Genomic DNA, 22,881 nt, shown 5'->3' on the forward strand with positions numbered 1-22,881 from the left:
TCCATGGTTTTACAAAAATAAAATAATTTTCTTTAACATACTAAAATGAGCAACAAAAATAAAACTTTAAAAGAAACATGCTTTAATAAAAATAGGTCTGATTGATCTTCCTCGACTATATGGTCCCCAAGTATATCACGAAGCTCCTAGGTCCCACTCGTCATTGGGCTTTCTATCTTTAATTGCCTGAATCAACAACATTATAAGTGGTGAGCTTCTAAGTCCAGTAAGGAAAATATAAACAAGAGTTAGTCATATAATCATACAATCAAGCATATCATAAATTTCACAAGGGTCGTAATAGAACTTATTTATTCTAGTCATACAACATCATAGAAACCTAAGTCATAACATAGCCTAAGTCATAATCATAAATCATAATCTAAATCATAGTTCATAGTCATAAGTCATAGGTCATAAGTCATAATCATAGGTCATAGGACATAATAACAAGACAGATATAATAAAAAGATAAGTGCTTATACATGGGTGGCAATTAAGCCCTGGACAATAGTCCGTCATACACCGGACATCAACTTAGGTCCATCATAAAATTTTGGCAATCGAGCCTATCGGACATAGGTCTGTCATACATCATTGGACACCTTAGGTCCAGCCACACTTATCCCTTTGTTGTACCTGAAATGTTAGGTCATACAAAACATAAACTAGGTCATAAATTAAACTACCTAATTTTCCTTACCTTGAGTGTGGAGAGAAAAAGAAAGAGAAGAGATTGCTTGCTATAGAAAACGTCCAATAAACCTTAAATACAACATAAGATATTTATATTAGAGCCTTATAATAAAACTATACTTTCAAGAATTTTCTAAACCACATAAAGTCATACCTTCAACCTAGAACCAAAATGATGAAATCCTGAGTCTTCCCTCTAATGTCTATCTCCAACAACAACACCAAGAGTTTGGATACTTGGGTAGATTTTGGATATATATTGGCTTGATGAGGTTCAATATTTTGGCTATAATAGGGTTTAGAAATGCAATAGTGTTTAAGGCAAAATAAAGAAAATAGAAGAAAAAGATCTCGAGCACTATAAGGACTAGTGTTTCGGATATGGCTAGGTAGAGTGTTTATGGCAAAATGAAGAGAGCTTTCGGGACTATGGATTTCAAATTAATGAGAGGTTTTTGAGAGATTTTGAGTGTGAGAAAAATGGTGAAGGGTAAGTCTCTATTTATAGGCTTCAAACCCCAACTCCCTTCCTTGATTTTCTCCACACTATTCAACTTAAATTTTAAAAATCAAACATTTCCTCCACTGTATGGTTTTTTTTCCAGCCTAGTCTTACTCCCTTCTTGTTGCTACATCATCTCCAAGTATGCCACATACTCTCCATTTGGTTCAAACTTTAGTCAAAGCCCAAACTATTATCCTATATCTCGTAACTCTGGACCCTTCTATAGTAAAATGATCCTAACTAGAGCCGTAGGAGTCCGATTTAAACTATTTTTATACCGTTTGAATGGTAATTTAATTATCTACAAGTTTGTACAAATAATAGTTTTCCGAAATCATAACATAACTAGGTCAAAACTAGGTCCGAAGTTACAACACCCTAAAGTTATGAAAACTACATTTACTTATCTAACTCTTAGTTCAACCATCACACTACTATCTCTACTTAGTTATTTGACTACTTAAATTAAATCTTTTAAAGCCCCATTTATCTAACTCTCCTTGACACATAATCACTTAATTCAAATAGATCTAATCTTGCTATCTTTAAAATTTAAAAACTGTCAAATCCTTCCTATTTTTGTGCCAAACCTAAGACTATGTTATTTTTGTTTTCATTTTTATACTAATACTTGGACTTAGTTTAATGCCACATGTTTACTTCTTAATCCATCAAATAACATGTGCATTTAATACTTAATAAAACTACACTAATTTAGCCATATGCTAAAATAATTATAATTACCCAAACTATAATTATTTCTAAGTCATAAAATCATAACTTAAATAATTTAAACTTAAAGCAATCTTTATTACACAACTCAAGTCATAAATAAATCTAACCGAAGATCATATTTAAGGAGTTTATAAGAAAATAATAACCTTGGTTATTACAATCTTCCCCCCTTAAATAATTTTTTTCCTTGAAATTTTACTTACCAAATACCTCGGGATACCGCTCCCCTATATCTTCTTCCAATTCTCATGTTGCCTCTCTTTCATTGCTATTGCTCCACAAGATTTTAGCTATAAGGATACTTTTAGACCTTAATTCCTTAGTTCCCCGCTCTAGAACGCGTACAGGCCGTTCTTCATAACTAAAATCTAGTTTTAACTATAGAGCCTTGTAATCGAGCACATGGGATGGATTTGATACATTCTTTCTCAACATAGATATATGGAAAACATTAAGTGTTTCAGCTAATGATGGCAGTAAAGCCAACCGATATGGTACTCACCCTACTTTGTCCAATATCTCAAAAGGACCTATAAAACTTAGGCTTAACTTTCCTTTCTTTCCAAAACGCATAATTCCCTTCATCAGAGATACTTTGAGAAAGACTTGATCGCCTACTGAAAACTCAACATTTCGCCTCTTAGCGTCGACATAGCTCTTCTGGCAACTTTGAGTGGCAATCATTCGTTGTCTTATCTTTTCTACCGCTTCTATTGCTTCTCTTACAGCCTCAGGTCTTAAGTATCATCTTTCACCAACTTCGTCCCAATGAAGTGGTGATCATTACTTCTGTCCATATAACATTTCATAAGGCGTCATGCCTATCGTCACTAGAAAACGGTTGTTGTAAGAGAACTCTATTAATGGAAGATACTTGCTCCATGATCCTAAGAAATCTAATGTAATGCCTCGACTAATTGTAAGACCTCGAACCATTAAAAGCTACTAAGACATAACTACTATTTTGTAAAAACATAACTACTAAGACATAACCAAAATACAGTACGAGATCCCATTGTTTAATACATAAAAACATAAAGAAAACATAATCTTTAATTAATTGTCCAAAACTATATGCAGAAAATAAATACATAAATTAAAGGCTTAAAATAACTTCATCCTCGATCTTCCATGTAACGACCCAAATTTACAAATAAGGCTTAAGGGCCTTGATTACTGTGCCGGGAGGGCATAATTGGAATATATATGTGATTTAATGATTAAAAGTATGCTATATGACTATTTGAATATTTGAGATGCATGACTATGTGTATTAGTATGCATGTAGGCCCTGATTAGGTTAGAAAGGGCATAATTGTAATTTTTTCCTATTGAGGGAATAATTGTATATATATGTGATAATTGTTGAGACCACATTATTATGTGGATATATTTGTAATCTGTGATTCGAGATAATCCTAGTGAGCGGGTTAGCGAAAAAGTCACGGCGGGGATTTATACCCGGCTTGGGGCGAGCCTGGGGGTATTTCTGGGAATTTAGAGAATGTATTGGGGTTAATTTTGACATTGAAGAATACAACTGGTGATTAGTTAAGTGTCAGGAAGTAAACGGTAAATATTAGAGACACTCGAGGAATTAGCGGGAATTGGGTGAAATGACCAAAATGCCCCTAGGTGGATTAAAAGAGTTAGAATTAAAGGGGAGGGTATTGTGGTCATTTGGGCTTATAAAGGATAGGCATAACTGAGGCTTTATGTTTAGTGGAACTTGTAGAAAGAAATAGAAGTTTGAAGGAAAGAAAAAGAAGGAAAGAAAGGGGATTGGAAGTCTACTCTTTTCTCTCTCTCGGTTCAAGTTTTCTTCATCATCTCTTGAGGATTTTTGGGGCAGAAACTTAGGGAGAATCAGAGCAGAAGCTTAAGGTTAAGGTCTTTGATCTGGCTGTAGGAATTGGCAGGGATTTAGCAAGAACAAACTATCCAGTTGAGGTAAGACTTTGAGGTTTATTTTGGTTTCTGGTTTTGATGTTGAACTAAGATTTCTAAGCTGTATATGGTTGGAATTCTAGGGAATTCAAGACAAGGGTTTGAGGAGGAGTAGGCCAAGGAGGTGTAGAGGCTGACTTAAGGTCGAATCTCCATTGAAGGTATGAAAGTCTAGCTCTAAACTCTGAGGTTTTGGTTGTTTTGCTGAAGTTTCTGAGTTTGAGATTCAACCATGGTGAATTTTGAGATTAGGGGTTGATGTGTTTAAGTTTTGTATGGTTGGGATGCTTGGGATGAGTTAGACATGTTAGTGAGCTTGATTCTAGATTTGGTGGAAGTTTGGAGAAGTTTTGGTAAGGTTTGGCTCGGGGAAAGTTGAAGGAGGGAAAAACAGCATTTGTTGTTCTGTGACTAGCGCTAGGCTAGGTTGTCTGGGGGTTTTGGGGTTCTGTTTGTAGCATTGTAGCACCCTCCAAAGAGCGCTGTAGCGCTACCTTGCCTCCAGAAAATGGTTTTTGGGTTATTTTCAAGGGTTTTTGGCTGGGGGTTCGGGGTTTGATTCCACCACCCCGTTTGGTGGAATTAGAGCTTCCCGAGGGCTCGGGATTGGTCCCGAGGCTAGGTTTTGGACTTGAGGTTTGGTGATGATTTTGACCTATAGTTGTGACTAGGTGTGCGCTAGGGCTCAAGGGGGATCATGCTCAAGGATCAAAGTGAACAAAGCTAGCGAATTTAAAGGTAAGAAAACTGCACCGGTTATATGTTTGTGATGGGACTAAGTGCTCCCGATATCTGTATAATGTCATAGGTGGTATTATGCCATGGGACATGTGATAAGCAGCCTAAGGGTGCCGTATACAATATTTGCACACAGGGCGCGGCTTGGCCACTGGTAGCCAAGGACAGCTTAATATTCACTGAGCTCGGTTTAAGCGGTCCGGAGTCAGTGGGATAAACAGAGGGTGCGGCCTAAGGGCGCTAACCCTAGTTATCATATGTGGATTGATTATTCATATAAATTGATATACTTGGTGTGATGAATACTTGATTGTCATGAAAGCTTAAACTGATTAAGTACATGCTTATGCAATATGAGATATTTTCTTGCTGGGCCTTGGCTCACGGGTGCTACGTGGTGCAGATAAAGGCAAAGGCAAGTTGGACTAACCTTGAGACGGAGAGATGCGGGGCTGAATGTACATAGCCAGCTATTCGGCCGCCATGGCCGAGGAGTGGATCAGGAGAAAAAATGCTTAACAGTCTGTTTTGCCTTAGAGTGGCTAGTATTTAAATCTTGAATCTTTGTAAATTGCTTTAATCTTATTATTTTTGGGATCCCGTGTAAACAGAAAATGTTATTTATAAGAAATACAGCTTTTGTAACCAAAATCTTTTAACCCTAGTTCCATTATAGTTTGTAACGCCCTGGTTGCCCCAGAACAGTTACGGTGAACGGTGGACTGGAAATTTGACTCGTTACCCGAGTCCTTTGGTCAAAAACGTGCTCTACGTGTAATTAACAAGTTAAGGTATAAAACCAGTAAAAAGGAAATGGAGATTTTCATTACAAAATGCTCTGCAGAGCTAAACAAAACATTTACAAGTGGTTCTCAGTACAAAATGGTCGTTACTGTTTTAAATTTACAATCCCGCCGACCTAAGCGACAAAAATAGGGTAAACCCCCTAGTTCCTCTGAGAACTCCTTGACCGTGGTGGTCAAGCGGCCGCATATGTACACAACACCACATTAGCTCTCTACTCAAGGCTAGGTGAGCTTTTCTTTCCCTTTACCTGCACCACATAGCACCCATGAGCCAAAGCCCAGCAAGAAAACATAACACTTTTCATAAACATTATCAAATGATTATCATTATAATCACACTGAGCATAAAGCTTTCAAACAAGTGAGTGAATATCACTTCAGGTTCTGATAAACCATACTGGGTGACTGACTAGCATGTCACTAATTCAAATGGAAGAGTGGCTGCTAGGTAAGCCACTAGCCTTCAACAGGTTCTAATAAACCATACTCAGTGACTATCAAGCATGTCACTATTTCAAGTGGGAGAGTGGATGCTAGGTAAGCCACTAGCCTCCAAGCGCTTATTTCATTCATCGACCCTCGGGGTCGGACTGGCATTAATGCTCTTTGAGTCATTCAATGTTGATCGTCGATTAGATCTAATCTTGTTGGCTTGCGTTAACACGCTAAGGCCGTCCTGACTAATGAGCCAGCTCAACGTGACCAGTGCCCAATACCACTGCCGAACCTGACTAATAAGTCACAGCTTCACAGTTGATACTAGCACCTTTGCCAAATCTGACTAATGAGTCAGTACCATGCGCAAGTGAGCAACATATGTTAAACATTCTTTATTCAATCCAAGTCCATATTAACACAACCAACATGCCTCATGAATATCCATGCATGTCACACTTGGGGTGCATTTTTCTTACCTCTGGTTCGAGCGAGAATGAATTTGAAAAACAACCATGAGAACGATCAACCTTTAGATTCCTTAGCGATTACCTAATCATAACCAATTATAATCCATTAATAAAATAAATTAATAAATGGTTCACAATCTAAAATCACACTCCCGGGATCAATCCCCCACTCTTGGGATGCTTAAAATACTCAAACGGGGCAAAGGAACCAAACCCCGAACCTTAAGGATCATTCCGAGCCCTTAAATGTGCTTGCTGAAAAATGGACTAGCGATGCAGCCCCATCAGATGGCGCTGGAGCCCTGTGAGTGGCGCTGCATCCCTAATAAATGGCGCTGCAGCCCTATTTCCAAGTCAGAGAGCCCATCTCTGAGCCCTGAATAGCGCTGCTGCGCCAACAACAGACCATAAACTTTCTGGTTCATCTTCTTTGCGATTTTTCTTGAAACCAAACCCTCCAAACCAATCCAAAACCTTACCAAACACCCAATTCAACCCCTAAACTTCATCTACATCATACCCCATCAAAACCCAATCAATCTTACACAAAAACTCCCATTGATTCCAACTATCCACACCAAAACTATAAGCTGAAAACTATAAAGTAAAACAGAGTATGGCTTATTTTTCATGGATGAATTCTTACCTCAAATGGAATTAAAGTCCTTTTCAATGGGTGAACCGAGTCTACAACTCCCAAGCTTTGATTTCCTAGCTTGTATCTTCAAGTTGGGACCAAAAACTTCAAAGAATGATAGAGAGGAAATGATGTACGGGAAGGTGATGAAGTTGCTCTGTTTTTCTGTTCTGTTCTGTTTCTACAGCCATCCAAAGCCATATAAATCCAAACCCAAATGACTAAAATACCCCTAGGTCTTTAAATGCTTCTAAAGCCTTCCCAAGGGCAAAGTTGGTGCTTTCGAACCTATACCGTTAATCATAATTAACGCTTCCCAATTCCCGCTATTCTCAAAATTCCCAAACACCAATAATTCATGTCCCGTTACCCTTTTTCTCCCGGCGACGTTCTAATCATTAAAACATCCCGAGACTCACCCCGAGCCTCGAACTTATTCCCGTTATGACTAAACCGCTACTTTAACACTTAAATATCGTCTCATGCCAAATAGCTCGAACAAATCCACATTATAATGTGGCCTTAAAACATATCACCAACATGCATCCAAATAAACAATTTACCCTCAACGGGCCAAATTACCATCACACCCCTATAATTAAGAATATGGACTCACATGCATGCATTTCACATCATATCATAATATAATCATCATATACATGCATTTTATCAATTATTAACACAATTAAGCAAGTATGGCCCTCCCGGCCTACTATTCACACCGTTAAACACATCGGAGAATTCGGGGCATTACAGTTTCAGTAACACATTTTTAATTAAATGACTTGATTAGCAAGTCTAGCACCTTTATAAACACATAGTGTAATGGTCTTGGCTATCCAGGGCGTTACATTCCAGCAGTCCATTTAATCAGCCCATCCCAAATACACATGTCAAGCTGCCATGAATCTGACCCGCCTTCCATGCTCATTTTCCTGCACCATCTAAAATAAAAGGAATGAGCCTAATGCCCAGCAAGGAAAATATACTAAAAACATATATAAAAAATCATAAGACTATATCATAAAACATATGACGTAAAAACGTATATCATATAGGACTACAATATTAATGGCCATTTACTCATTAACGTGGTATGTGATAAAACCATCTAGGTCCCCAGTCTACTAATCGAGGTAGGTTAGATCACAACTATAGTATATGATAACCAATCTAGGTCCTCTGTCTACTAATCGAGGGAGGGTAAATCATAACTCTAAACCATTGTTGACGCCGTTTTTCGTCAACTTAAAATGTAGAGAAATTAAACAATAGGAACTATGGTGCAGATGAATAGTATGGTGGAACAACAAGAGTTTTACGTGGTTCAGCAGTTAAATCTACCTAGTCCACAGATCTATTTTATTAAGACTTGGAGTTTTCTGGAAATCCTTCAGAGATAAATTCTCCATAGTTTTCTCTCAAGATATCTGAAGATCTGTCCTTTACAAGTGTTCAGGACCTCTCTATTTATAGAGAGTTTTCAGAGTTCATTCCCACATATTTTGGGAAGATACTTCTACTTATTAATTGAAATAATGATATTAAATACTATAACTCCTATATACAAGGAAACGCCCCCCGAAGACCAGGAAATGGATAACAAACTTGTTAATATCCCTTTAATGTAGGGATGTTACAACAATAAATATCTTTTAACGTACGGAATGCGTTACATCAGATGACTCATCAAATCTTCGAGGTCAGCAACTAGCATCATGTCAGTCAAGGTTTATGGATAGGTTACGAACTGGCCGTCTTATTCCAAGACCTACTCGAAGCAGATAAATACCATCGAGGCTGTCACATTTCGAGCTTGTACTCTTTAAGATCGGGATAATTGATCCGGAGGTACCCGACAACAGATGTATCCTGATGCTATGTTCTTTCGAGCTTAGAAAGAATCTCGAGGTTACATGTCTTCGAGGTTGTCGTCTTGCTTCGAGGGTTTTACAACTGGACCATGAACATGTGTTTTATATATCTCGAGCTCACACTTGATGAGTCTAGCTTTCGAGGTCACAATCTCATATCTCGAAATCTGGGAGTAACAACAATGTAAATGATGAAAATTCTTGGGGCTTGCTATCTAAGCAAGTCATATGCCCAAGCGACTACAAAAAATATATTATATCACATATCATATCATAGCATAAAACATATCATAACATAAATATATAAACACATATAATATAACCTATTTTCCTTACTAAAAACCGGGATATGGAGACAAGAACTGGATTTGGAATACTCCTAAAATCAATAGTAAACCATGAGTTTCCTAAAGAAATGGAGATGAAAAAGAGAACTAAACCATCAAGATAGAAACTTATCGAAAAACCTTAAGTTTCAAAGAACTTAAACACTTAACCAAGAATCATAACAAAGACTTAGGATCTGAAAGAAAACAAAAGAAAACTAAAGAACCATGAAGAACTGAACTTAAGGGTAATAATATCTTGGATGAACTATGACTTTCATCTACACCTCGATACCAAAATAACACTCTATCTTACTTCTCAAGTGTTTAGAAAAGTTTAGATTGGAAAAACTTTTAACCCAAAACCCAAGTGTTTCTCTCTATAGTAACCTTAGCAGCTTAGAGGCTTTGAACAATGCTTGAATGATGAGTGAAATGGCTGAGTACTAGGTCCTATTTATAGATTTCAAGGAGTGAAACTAACCCCTTTTAAAATGAGTAAATAAATTAATATAAAATGAAAAAGATTTGAATTTTCGTTGAACAGATGTCCAGAACTCGGTCAAAATCGTTCAAGAGCAAGTCCAAGTGGTTAAGGCAGTTTTTAAATTTAAATCCTCAAGTTTTAAAAATTGCTCCCAGAGGCGCTATATCGCCTACCATGGGCGATGTATTGCCTGGACCTTTACCCTGAGCCTCCGTGCTTTCGTTCGTGCGAAGTCGACATGTTTTCTGTATCTCCCATAGGCGATATATCGGTCCCTATAGCTACGATATATCGGCATATATTGATATATCAAACACGTATTTTCACTTTTTCAGCATATTTTGAATTGATTAAACAGCTTTGATTGAGTAAAAATGTGATCCTAATAGCTGCTGGAAGGTTCTAGAGCTTCTAGATCTTTGTTTTAATTAAACTATTCATCAAAAATACTGTCGACAGTAAGAACTCGTCAACGGAATATGGATGGAAAACTCAAAAATTTAAATCGGTATTTAATGAACACAAATGAACTTATAGAAACTTAAAGGAAAATTGCAAGTAAAAAACAGAAAGAAAACTCGTATATTGCTCTTAGATTATTCTGATCTTACAAGAATTTTTCCAAGTGTCAGAGATTACATCCAGGTACCTCACTCGTACATCCACTACTTGTCTGGCATGGAGGCCATATTTGTGCTTTGTCTTCTTTTGGTTGATACACACGTTCCATACCCTTAGATGCTCCACGCGCCCCATAGAACTTTTCACCTTTTCAAGATGTGCCTATACCTTAAGCCACTCTATATTCTACTAAGCATCAGACTACTCGTTGCCTTAGTGGATATACACTAGCGAAGCACGAGGGGCATATGTTGTGCGAAGCATTGGTCAAACATGTGCCATGAAGACCCAGGTAGCTGGGTCTTCCGTGCGAGGCATGAGGCGAGGGCATGATGGCCTCGCGAAGGTGTGGGCACGAGGGCCTCGTGGAGGCACGGACGTGATGGCCTTGTAGAAGTATGGGCCCGAGGTGAGGGCATGATGGCCTCGCAGAGGCGTGGGCATGATGGCCTCACGGAGGTGTGGGCATGATGGCCTTGCAGAGGCGCACAATGGCCTCGTGGAGGCGCTAACATGAGGGCCTCGCGGAGACGTGGAGAGGATGGCCTCGCAAAAGCAGGCATGATGGCCTCACGGAGGCGCATGAGGGCCTCGTGGAGGTACGGGCATGAGGGCCTCACGGAGGCGTAGGCGTGATGGTCGTGTAGAGGCACATGAAGGCCTCACGGAGGTGTAGGAGTGATGGCCTCACATAGGGCGTAGTTGTGATGGATTCGTGGATGCGTAGTTGTGATGGCCTCGTGGAGCCGCACGATGGCCTCGCGGAGGCATGGGCATGAGGGCCTCGTAGAGGCGTGGAGCGAGACAGTCTCGCGAATGCGTGAAGCGAGACGGTCTCACGAAGGCACGGGTCATGAATCCATGAGGCGCGACACGGCTGGGTGCATACACGTGAGAGGGAGTGTCTCGCGAGACGGGGGCCTGGCGTGGCCCACCTCCTAGGCGCGCGAGGCACGAGACGGGGGTCTCGTGTGGCACACCTAATGGGCACGCAAGGCACCAGGTTGAGATGTCGCATAGGTAATGGGGCTTCGTTTGGTACGACTTCCCAATACGCGCCTAGGGATGTAGGCACAGGTATGTACTTAGGCATTTATGGGACCTTAGCACGAGATTTGGGTCTCTAAAAAGTATGGAACTTTGAGCATCCACACTTTCCCCCCAGTGAAGGAAAGGACCTTTAGGTGCTTTGGTAGACTCTTCTCTATGATATCTTCAAATCATAGGTGGTGCTTGTGGGTTTCCTTGCTTTGATTGTATATAAAAAAACATTTTGGAGGTGGTGATCCTCATGATCCCTTAAGACTGAATGTAAGCCTATCATTGTGCTCCATAGATCCCAAGGCGAGTGCCAAGGCCTCTCATTGACCATTGACCAGGCATAAGATTTGATGGATAAGATGAGCCTAAGGTTCTTATAAATAGGCCTTCATATCAAGCCGATTATTTACACTTTATCTCCTTAGCTTAGTGGTTTTGGAGTCTTTACTTCCTTCAAGAGGTAAGGGGTTCAATCCCCACAACCTCACTTTGGTTGTCCTTCCCTTTTATTATTTGAGTTTATTTATTTTATGCCAATATCTACACAGGTCCTTGGGGACTAAAACTCCTCTCTCCTCCATTTTTGCAGGCATGAATCTACGACCCTTTGCATTTGTTCAATCACGGCGGTGCTTTGGACCCTTGTCCTCCTTTTAGTCATGCCGATACTTTCGACCTTCATCCTTCCTTCAATCATGACCGTGCCCGATATTTCTTACATAAGGTATACTTTCTTTCTTTCTTATTTCATTGGGTCCAAATTAGCACTACTCGGGATGGGTTGCCTGGGCTGGAGATTGTTTTGAGTTGATCCATTTACATGCCCTTGTTTGTACCCCATAGTTGGTCATTTAGAACGCTCATGTCTAGAGGTTTTGAGCCCATTCCTTTGTGTTTTGTAGCAATCCCCTCATTTACACGCACACCCTTATTACCTACAAGACGAGGTTCCATGGCATGTGAGGGGTCGTCTTGTGCTCCTCCAGGGGTCGAGTTTGTAGACTAATCTTCAAACTCAGAGTCCCCCGAATATGACCCTCACCAAGACTATGACACTTTTTGGCAGACCCGTATACATCACCTTGAGCATATGGCTGAACTTAGGCGTAAAATATGGGTAATGGAGAGCGAAATAGACTCAGTTTTGAGGGGCGATGGAGTTTCTTTCCCTTTTGACCTTAGCGACCACATAGAAAATCGTAGGGCGACCCTTTTGGATCTACAGATGGAGTTGAAGTTCATGGAGGGAAATCTCCTGCCTGAACCTCCAATCCCTTTCTCTGCTTATGGTTGTCATGGGGTCATCCCGGGTTCCACTCAACCCTTTTTTTTTTATTCACCCTTGCTTAGCGCTTCCACACTCAGCACCTTGGTGGAAGACCCTTGCTAGGAAGAAAAAATGAAGGGTAAAGTGCCCTGTTTCTACCTCACCTTTTTCTTTTGGTTTTGCAGATATGGCAAAGAGAGTGTGGCGGCAGGTGGCTTCCGAGGCGCAAGATTCTGGTCCTTTATTGGCGTCTTCTATTGTGTTCAATGTGTCAGAAAATTGGTTGTTAGAGCTATCCGCCAAATATTGCATTGGCAAAGAATACAAGTTATATGTTCCTTCCAATACCTGTCGGGCCAATAATCCCCCAGTTTGTGCGTGGCCATGTGCGAGCATATCTTGAAAGCGGGTGGGACCATTCATTTGCACCCGTTTTTCGTCATGATGCTTAATCACTTCAACCTTGCTCCACTGCAACTGGCGTCTAACAGCTGGCTAACTTTAAGTTACCTATACATGGCGTTTACTGAGCTCAACCAACGCGCTCTTATGGCTTGAGAGGTGCATTTTATGTATAACCTCATGCCAACCCTTAAATCCAAAGGCTTCTATTTCTTACAGAAGGCCAATTCCCAGGTTTCCCTCATAGAGGGTTCTGTATCAAACCCGAGGTCCTGGAAGCAGGATATTTTCTTCGTAAAAGGTCCCTTTTTCGTATGTGAACGCTTTTGCCCATCCCCAAGTAAGTACTTCAAGCTTGTCTTCCTTGTACTTTGAATTGGTTATTTTGGAGCTTATGCTTATATTGATAATTATGTTGATTGTGCAGAGGAGTTTGGTTACCTTGACATTCCCCGGTCGAAGGCAGCGCCAGTGGACAAACTCCTCGATGCCGACCCTGCCAAGAAAATGCCCGCCCGCCTCTTCACTGTGACAAACCTAAACCGCCTCAACTTATCCGCGGTATCGGATCCTGATGCGTTGTGGCACATTTCCGAGCGAAGGAAGAAGGCATCTTTATCCGAGCATTACTCTGACGGGGGCGACGCGGAGTGGGTGCTCGAAGAGGTGTCCCCAGAACCCAGACAACCATGCCGATCATCTCCGTCTCCTAGGGGGGCCCACCTTTGGCCCCTATGGCCCATGACATGGCCTCTCACTCCCACGGTCCGCAGGCCTTGCTAGGGTGCTTCGTGTGTCCCTTTTATGACAAATACGATACTTTTCCTCATGTTTTACACAATCCTGGTCCGTCGGGGGCTCATTTTCCCGGTGTTCCTGCGGCCCCTCCTCCTTTGGTGAGCGGGTCATCTGTCCCTACCCAGCCAGGTGCCCCTGACTCTGAGGGGGCACCTTGGGTGGGTCGTATGGCGACCTCTTATGGGCAACGGTATACCTGGGTCGCCAAGGATCTTCCTGAGACTGATTGGAGAAGCCTCGGGAATTTTTCCATGTCGGAGCTTGGGGAGACTCTTGTGTGCTCCACAACTTGGGTGAGTTCATGCGTCTTACGTTGGCCTTACTCTTTTTCTTTTTTTTGGATTCTTTGTTTGCTCATCATCATTATTATTATTATTATTCTTGGGCAGGCTTCTTTGGTGGCCCAACGCTTCGCCGACTCGGCATAGGACCTCTCCTCGCCGAATGCCGAAAGGGACCGTCTAACGGCCAAGGTCCAATAGCTCGAGAGGGAACTCACTGATACCAAGCTTAAGCTTGAGAAGGCCCTGGTGAAGGCCTCTTCATTGTAGAAAAAGAAGAAGAGGGCGAATGCCAAGGCCGTGATGCTGCAGGAGAAGGTTGCTTTCCTAGAGGCCGATCTTGAGGGAGCAGAAGCTAAGGTCGCAATGTTGCAGGAGAGGGTCACTCTCCTAGAGGTGAATTTGGCTGAAATCGAGTACAAATCCATAAAGTGCACCCTCTATGGAATGTGGTGGCAAAATCCTAACTTCGATTTCTCCTCCTTTGGTGAGCATACTGTCGCTAGGGTGGCTAAGTGGAATGCTCGCGGCAGGAGGCCCTGAGATTCTACTTCAATGATATTATCATTTAATTCGATTTGGCTATATGCTCACTTGAGCTTATCATTCAATTTTTTTTTTATTTTGTTGGAACTTTTATAAGTCCTGCTACATTATCGCGACTCCTTTTTTCTCTATATTTAAGGTCCTTTTGAGCCCGTAAAAGGGGGTTCAATAGGTTTTATCTATATATATATATAATTTTTTACTTATCATGCTTGAGATCCTTTGGAGCCCATACGAAGGGGTTCGATAGATCTCTCTTTGGTGCACCTTGATTATATCTATAAGGATATGTTGACCCTTTGGGTTCTACTCATCCTTTTATATACTTTTGCGTGTGCTTATTATTTCTTGCGAGAATCGTCCTTCTCGTCATTATGCATAATACTATTTTTGCAAGGGTCACTTTCAAGGCCCTTTTTTGGCTAGGTGGCTTGGTGGCCGTTCTAGACTTATTGGTGGATGCTCTTCCTGAGGTCTTTCCTCCCATGGAGGTATCAACCTTTATTAGGAGGCTTTCTTGTAGGACCTTTTGACCTCCTTGATGTTCATAAGGGTAGCTAATCCTCGTGAACTCAAGTGATGCCTTACAAGGTCTTCTTCTTTATTTACAAGGGTTTATATATATATATAAGTGTCTCGTTTAGGACCCTTTTTTGGCTATATACTCTGCCCCCCAAATGGTTGGTGAGATTTATCTCGTTGAGCACTTTGATCATTTCACTCACGCATTTTGATAATTATTGTAAATGAGAGTTAGGTAGTGCGATCATTTTGCTCAAACAAGAGTTCTTACTACATATTCATTTAATGTCACGACATATTCATTGGAAATGAGTGAAGTACATCATAACCTATGGTGACTTTGTTCTTCACTACAGCAAAATAGGACTACCACAACATTAAATTCTAACAGTAATGAAAAAGTATTATGCTACATGTCTTAAAATTATAAGCGGGTTCACTCAAATTTTGGGCGCCATATGTTTACTTTTTCATTTCTTTTTCCACCAATTTTAAAATATTTATTTATCATTTTATTTTTATTTCTCTACATACTTTATCTTTCTTTGAGACCCATCTCTCTCGGTCTCTCACTCCCCTTCACAAAGATAAATCCCATTTCAAATACTTGTAAACAACGATTCAAAGAAAAATGAGAAGGCTACAAAGGGACCAAGCCAAAGCAAATCTTCTTAGTACGTCTAGTTTGTCCAGGCACTAAGAACCCAACAATAGCCACCCATCAATCCCTCCTTCTACACTTTTACTGTCCATCTCTTCAACGATCCGTTCATTGGCCGTCCATTTCTCCAACACCACCCCTCTCTCAGTCTCGTCCTCTATTTCTCTGAAAACCCAGCAATTACTAACAATCTTTCCTTCCATATATTTCTCAAACCCTCTTTTTTGTTTCAGGTTATTATTTCTGTATTAATATTTTAGAGTTTCTTTTCAAAGGTAAATGAATCTATCTTTTTCTCAGTTATGATTTTTAATTTATTTCATGTGAGAGTAGTATTTCTCTTCATGTATATGTATTTGTAGCCTCTTGTAACCCCCCCCCCCCCCCCCCCTCTTTTTTTTACTATGCAATCAAGAAAATGATTTCATGAGCTTCCCAAAGTGTAAAAACCATAAAAAGATAAAAATTTACTTAAGAGTTATATAGATAGTTTCTGTGGGTAAATAGTTCTTTTTATCTCTAGATTGTGTATTCTTTTCTTAGTATCTAATGCTGATGTATAGTAATATTACTGATTAAAGACGTAATCTTTTACTAATGTGAGTAACATGATTAGTATTAAGTTGCAGTTAATAATTAAATACAGATTGATTCGATCCTTTGTAATATAATGTTTCTTATGATTTTACTATGTCTTTCTATTTTGCCTTTTATATTCAATCCTTCTAGTTTGAGAGGCAAAAGACTATAAATGATATGCTTCACTGGAATGATTAAGTGGATAAGCAATTGAGGGGTATCTGTGTTATACCTGAGAGCAATTGAAGTGAATAAGCTTTGATCATTCTTTTTTGGAGCTCATACACATGGTACTAAGATCAACATTACATATATATTTGATATGAGAAAGGCAAAAATAATTATTTTTCTTTGATTAATTAGTTAGTTTCTGTTTTTTAATTGGAGCATTTCTTTATTATATAATTCTTTCTTTTTGCCAATTTTTCTTTTACTTGAATGCGTGTGTTCATTATTGTTTTGTCCTCTGTTTTTTAGTATTTATTTTATAAATTACTAGAACTTTCCGTGGCCAATTTGATATATAAATTGTAGGAATTAAATCAAAATTAGTTTAGTACCTTGAGGGTCCCAACGATTGTCACTTTCCTTATATTGTTTTTTCTTTTCCTAAAAGACTTTCTTATATTCCTTATCAAGATTTTTTAATTGTTGTTACATATTTTGTTCACAAATCAACATTTAAAGGCTATGAAAAATTTAGAATAAACCGGTAAAATTAGTATAATTGCAGTTACATATTTTGCAGGCTCTACATATTATTCTTCTTTTCTTTTCTCTGTACTTCCAACTATGTTGTTTTTCAATATTAGAATGCAAGGCTTTCTTTTGAGTGTGGTGTTTAATCAATTACTTGGTTATTGATTCAACAGTAACAATTATTTTATTTATGTGCTTGAATGTTGTAGAAACCTCTTACTTGATTATGGATTTTGTGTTTATTTTTATATTTTTCTTTCCTTTTTTGTGATGCAAACCAAGTGTGTGTGAAAATGACTCAATGGAGTAAGATTGTGAAATTTAGTGAATGATTCTTCTATAGGCTAATGTGGTTGTTGCTTATTGTTCTCTAGGCCTTTTTTTTATTTTAGTTTTAAATTTGGAAGTATATATTATGGAATGACCTAAATAGTTGATACTTTGAAGAGGAATTTTTGAGATAATATTTTTAAACATTTTAGTCCTAAAGATGATATGAATCTTAATTTTTATTTTGTTGCTTCTTAATGTTAAATTGAGGCACCTAGCCATTATGAAGGAAATAATATAGAATAATTTATTGGAGTATCCTCATATATATTTCAAATACTTTAACTATGCCAGTGAAGCTTAAAGAGATTGTTTGGGCTTTATATTATTTTATGCAAATAAGTATAGTGTTTTTAGGGGAATAAATTATGTGTTTAAGACTTATATATTTTTAATAATGTACAATATTGAACAATATTTGATTTTGGTGGGTATATGTATTGATTTATTTGTGTATTGATTGATTTGTGAATTAAATCTAATGAAAGAGGAGGCTAGATGAGACAGAGGCTCTTTGATGGTCAATTATGATATTATGTCATCAAACATGGTATTTTCTCTAGAAATTTCTCTCTAAAAGTTTTTCTGCTATACTCGTATCTTATAAATCTTTGAGTGGCATGTAACTTTATTGCTATTGCTTGATTATAGGGAATTGCAACACCTCGGTTACCCCAAGACCATTACGGTGAACGATGAACCATGAATTTAACTCGCTACCCGAGTTCTTTGGTTAAAAAGTGCTTCTAGGTGTTATTAATAGGCTAAGGTGGAAAACCAATCAAAAGGAAATGATATATTTTATTTAAAACATAAAACTATTCATGGGCCCATAAAAACATTTACAAGTTAATTACAACTAAAAATGGTCATTACAGTTTAAATTTACAACCCGCCGACCTAAGCGGCAAAAATAGGGTAAACCCCCTAGGCTGGGTGAGCTTTTCTTTCCCTTTACATGCACCACATAGCACCCATGAGCCATGGCCCAGCAAGAAAACACAATATTGCATGAATATAATATCAACAATGATCATGATAATTATTCAGGACTCTCAGTCCAAAATAAAAGAGTGACAGTTGAGAAGTCACTATGGTGGGTTCCGTTCCCTCTAGCCATGTGACGATAGGGTCACCGGAGCTTTACAAATAAGTTATCCTTTAAATAGCTTATCAAGATAGGTGCTCGATGAACTAGTCACCAATATAACCTACCGCATGACCACAGAGTCATAACCATGGGATTCTGCTCCCTAGCCATGTGACAACCGTCACCTAGGCCTTTGGCCCTGGCTCTGAGTAACTAGTCCTAGACTAGTCAAGCGCTTATAATTTTCTTCGACCTTAGGGTCGGTCCAGCATTAATGCTCCTAGATTCATTCAACACTGATATCGATTAGATCTAATCTTTAATCAGTCCTATGTTCAGGACGCTTATGCCGTTTCTGACTCTCAAGTCAGTAATATGCGACCAATGCCGACCTTGACTAATCAGTGCCAAACACAAGTAAGCAGGAGTTGCTAAGCATTTAATATGCAATCAATGTCCACATTTAATAACCAACATGCTTCAACAACAATCATGCATGTCATATACACAGGGTGCAGTTTTCTTACCTCAGGTTCGAGTGAAAAATAATATAAGAACGACCCTTGAGAACGATCAACCTTTAGATTTCTTAGCGGTCACCTAGTCATAACCAATTGGAAACCATTAATAAAGTAAATCAATGAATTGTTCACAATCTAAAACCACACTCCCGGGATCAATCCCTCACTCTCGGGACTCCCAATCTACTCAAAAGGGGTAAAGGAATCAACCCCCGAGCCCTAAAAATGACATCCCCTGAAGTTGGCCGAACTCTGGGGCGCTGCCAATTAGCGTTGGGGCGCTATCCAAAAACCAGAGAAGGCCAATTTTAGCCCTGCCTAGCACTGGGGCACCAAGACTGGCGCTGGGGCGCCAGCTTCAGACCAGCAACATCCCTGTTTTTCCCTCCTTGCGATTCACCTTGAAACCAACCTTCCAAACCAATCCCAAACCTTACCAAAACATCCATTTCAACCCCTAAACTTCATCTACATCATACCCTCACCAAAACCCAAGCATCGAAACCCAAAAACTCCCATTGATTCCAACTATCCATATCAAAATCCATAGGCTGAAAACTATAAGGAAAACAGAGAAAATCTTGAAATTTATGGATAAGATCTTACCTCAAACTAGTTTTGAATCCTCTTCAATAGAAACACCAAGTTCCTAAGCCTAAACCTTTAGTTTCCTAGCTTAATTCCTCAATTTGGCTTCAAAAATCAGAAGGAAGAAAGAGGGAAAACGGTGTACGGGTGAGAGAGAAACCTTCCTCTGTTTTGATTATGCTAATGGCTTCTACAGCTTACCAAGGTCATACATATCCCTTGCCAAATGACCAAATTGTCCCCTAGTCATTTAAAAGCTTCTAAAAACTCCCAAGGGTAAAATCGTCCTTTCCATCCTATTTCGTTAATCATAATTAACACCCTCCAATTCCCTCTATTTTTGATATTCCGAAAGACCAATAATTTATGTCCCGTTACCCTTTTATTCCCAAGAACGCTCTAATCATTAAAACCACCCCGAGACTCACCCCAAGCCCCGAGCTTAAACCTGTTGTAACCAAACTGATAGTTTATATTCAAAGATCCTCTCATGCTGAATATCTCGAACAAATCCACATTATAATGTGGCCTCAACGATTAATCACAAGCATGCACCAAAATATACAAATATTCCCTCAACGGGCTAAATTACCAAAATGCTCTAATAATCGAATGTGGACTCACATGCATGCATTTAACACCATATTATAATATAATTCACATAAACATGCATAGAACAGTTTAATGGCATAATAAATCAATTATGGCCATCCCGGCCTTCTAATCCAACCATTAAACCACATCAGGGCATTACAACTATCCCCTCCTTACAGAAATTTTGTCCTCGAAATTTACCTGAACAACTCGGGATATTGACTTTGCATATCCGACTCCAGTTCCCAGGTCGCTTCCTCGACCTTGCTACTCCTCCACAATACCTTAACCAAAGGTATCGTTTTATTCCTGAGGACCTTGTCCTTTCTATCAAGTATCTGGACTGGCTGTTCCTCAAAGGAGAGATCTGCCTCGAGCTCCAGATCTTCATAAATAAAAATATGATTCACATCAAACACATACCTCCAAAGATCTGAAACATGAAACACATTATCCAAGGTTGACAACGCTAGAGGCAAGGCTAGTCTATAAGCCACCTAACCAATCCTCTCTAGGATCTCAAATGGACCTACAAACCTAGGGCTCAGCTTGCCCTTCTTCCCAAACCTTCTCACCCCTTTCCATGGCGAGACTCTAAGGAAGACATAGTCTCCCACTTGGAATTCCATGTTCCTGCGCTTGGGATCTGCATAGCTCTTTTGTCTACTTTGAGAAGTGAGAATTCGAGCTCTAATCATCTCAATGGCCTCACTAGTCCTCTGAACTGCCTCAGGACCCAAGTATCTCCTTTCACCTTTCTCATCACAATGAATGGGAGATCTGCACTTCCTACCATACATCATCTCATAAGGTGCAACTCCAATGGTAGACTAATAACTGTTGTTGTAGGAAAACTCTATCAAAGGTAGATACTTACTCCAAGATCCACCAAAGTCCAGCACACACGCTCGCAACATGTTTTCTAATATCTGGATCGTTATCTCAGATTTCCCATCTGTCTGAGGATGATAAGCAGTACTAAACTTTAACTGTGTTCCCATGGCCTTCTGTAAACTCCCCCAGAACTTGGAAGTAAAAGTGGGGTCTCGATCTGACACGATCGACCTAGGCGTTCCATGGAGGCGCACGATCTCTCTCACATAGATATCTGCATACTGATCAACTGTATATGTACTCCTCACTGGCAAGAAGTGAGCTCACTTGGTGTAATGATCCATTATCACCCAAATAGAATCATGCTGACCAACAGTCCTGGGTAAGCCCACCACGAAATCCATCGTGATATCCTCCCATTTCCACTCTGGAATATCCAGAGGCTGCAATAACCCTGCTGACCTCTAGTGTTCATCCTTGACCTGTTGACATGTCAAGCACTTAGCCAAATACTCCACTACATCCCTCTTCATCCCTGGCCCCCAATACAATGATCTCACATCCTGATACATCTTCGTGGTGCCTAGATGCAAATAGTAAGGTGTAGTATGAGATTCATCCAGAATCTCTCGCCTCAAAGCAGTGTCTAACGAAACACATATCTGACCCTTGTATCTCAACAAGCCCATATCAGACATTGTATAATCTCTAGACAATCTAGCCAAAACATCCTCTCTGATCTTGATCAGCTGTGGATCACTCAACTGACCCTCCTTGATTCTCTCCAACAGTGTACACTGTAGCGTAATATTAGCCAACTAGCCCACTAGCAACTCTATACCAGCTTTGGTCATATCATCTGCTAATTCTCTGGCTATCAGCCTCGCACCATAAATCTGTCCCGGACCCTTCCATCTTAAAGCATCAGCTACCACGTTGGCTTTTCCTGGATGATACAAAATCTTTCAATCATAATCTTTCACTAACTCCAGACAACACCTTTGTCTCATATTCAGATATTTCTGGGTGAAGAATTATTTCCGGCTCTTGTGGTCTATATAGATCTCAAACTTTTCTCCATAAAGATAGTGCCTCCATATCTTTAGAGCAAAGACCACAGCCGCCAACTCTAAATCATGAGTGGGATATCTCTTTTCATACTCCTTTAGCTGACGAGAAGCATAAGCAATCACCTTCTCTGACTGCATCAGAACACAGCCTAAACCCTGATGAGAAGCATCACAATAAATCACAAACTTCTCATGATCTGTTGGAAGTCTTAGAATCGGAGCTGTAATCAATCTCTGTTTCAGTTCCTGGAAGCTGTTCTCACACTTATCTGACCACACAAATTTCTGACTCTTGCATGTCAGCTTAATCAATGTGGTAGCAATCTTTGAGAACCCTTCCACGAAACGCCTATAATAACCTACCAATCCAAGGAAACTTCTAACCTCATAAGCATTCTTTGGCCTTGGCCAATCTCTAATCGCCTCAATCTTTGCTGGATCTACCTTCATCCCCTCCTTACTGACAATATGCCCAAGAAAGGATCCCTGAGATAACCAGAACTCACATTTCTTGAACTTTACGAACAATCTGTGTTCCCTCAGTCTTTGTAGAACCAACCTCAGATGCTGCTCATGCTCTGACTCAGACTGAGAATATACTAGGATATCATCGATGAAAACAATCATAAACTGATCCAGATAATCCTTGAACACTATGTTCATCATATCCATAAAAGCAGCAGGGGCATTAGTCAATCCAAATGACATAACTAAGAACTCATAATGCCCATACCTGGTACGAAAAGTAGTCTTCAGTATATCTCCCTCCTTGACCCTCAAC

The sequence above is a fragment of the Humulus lupulus genome, chromosome 4 (genome assembly GCF_963169125.1).
Source record: "Humulus lupulus chromosome 4, drHumLupu1.1, whole genome shotgun sequence".
Lineage (NCBI taxonomy): Eukaryota > Viridiplantae > Streptophyta > Magnoliopsida > Rosales > Cannabaceae > Humulus > Humulus lupulus.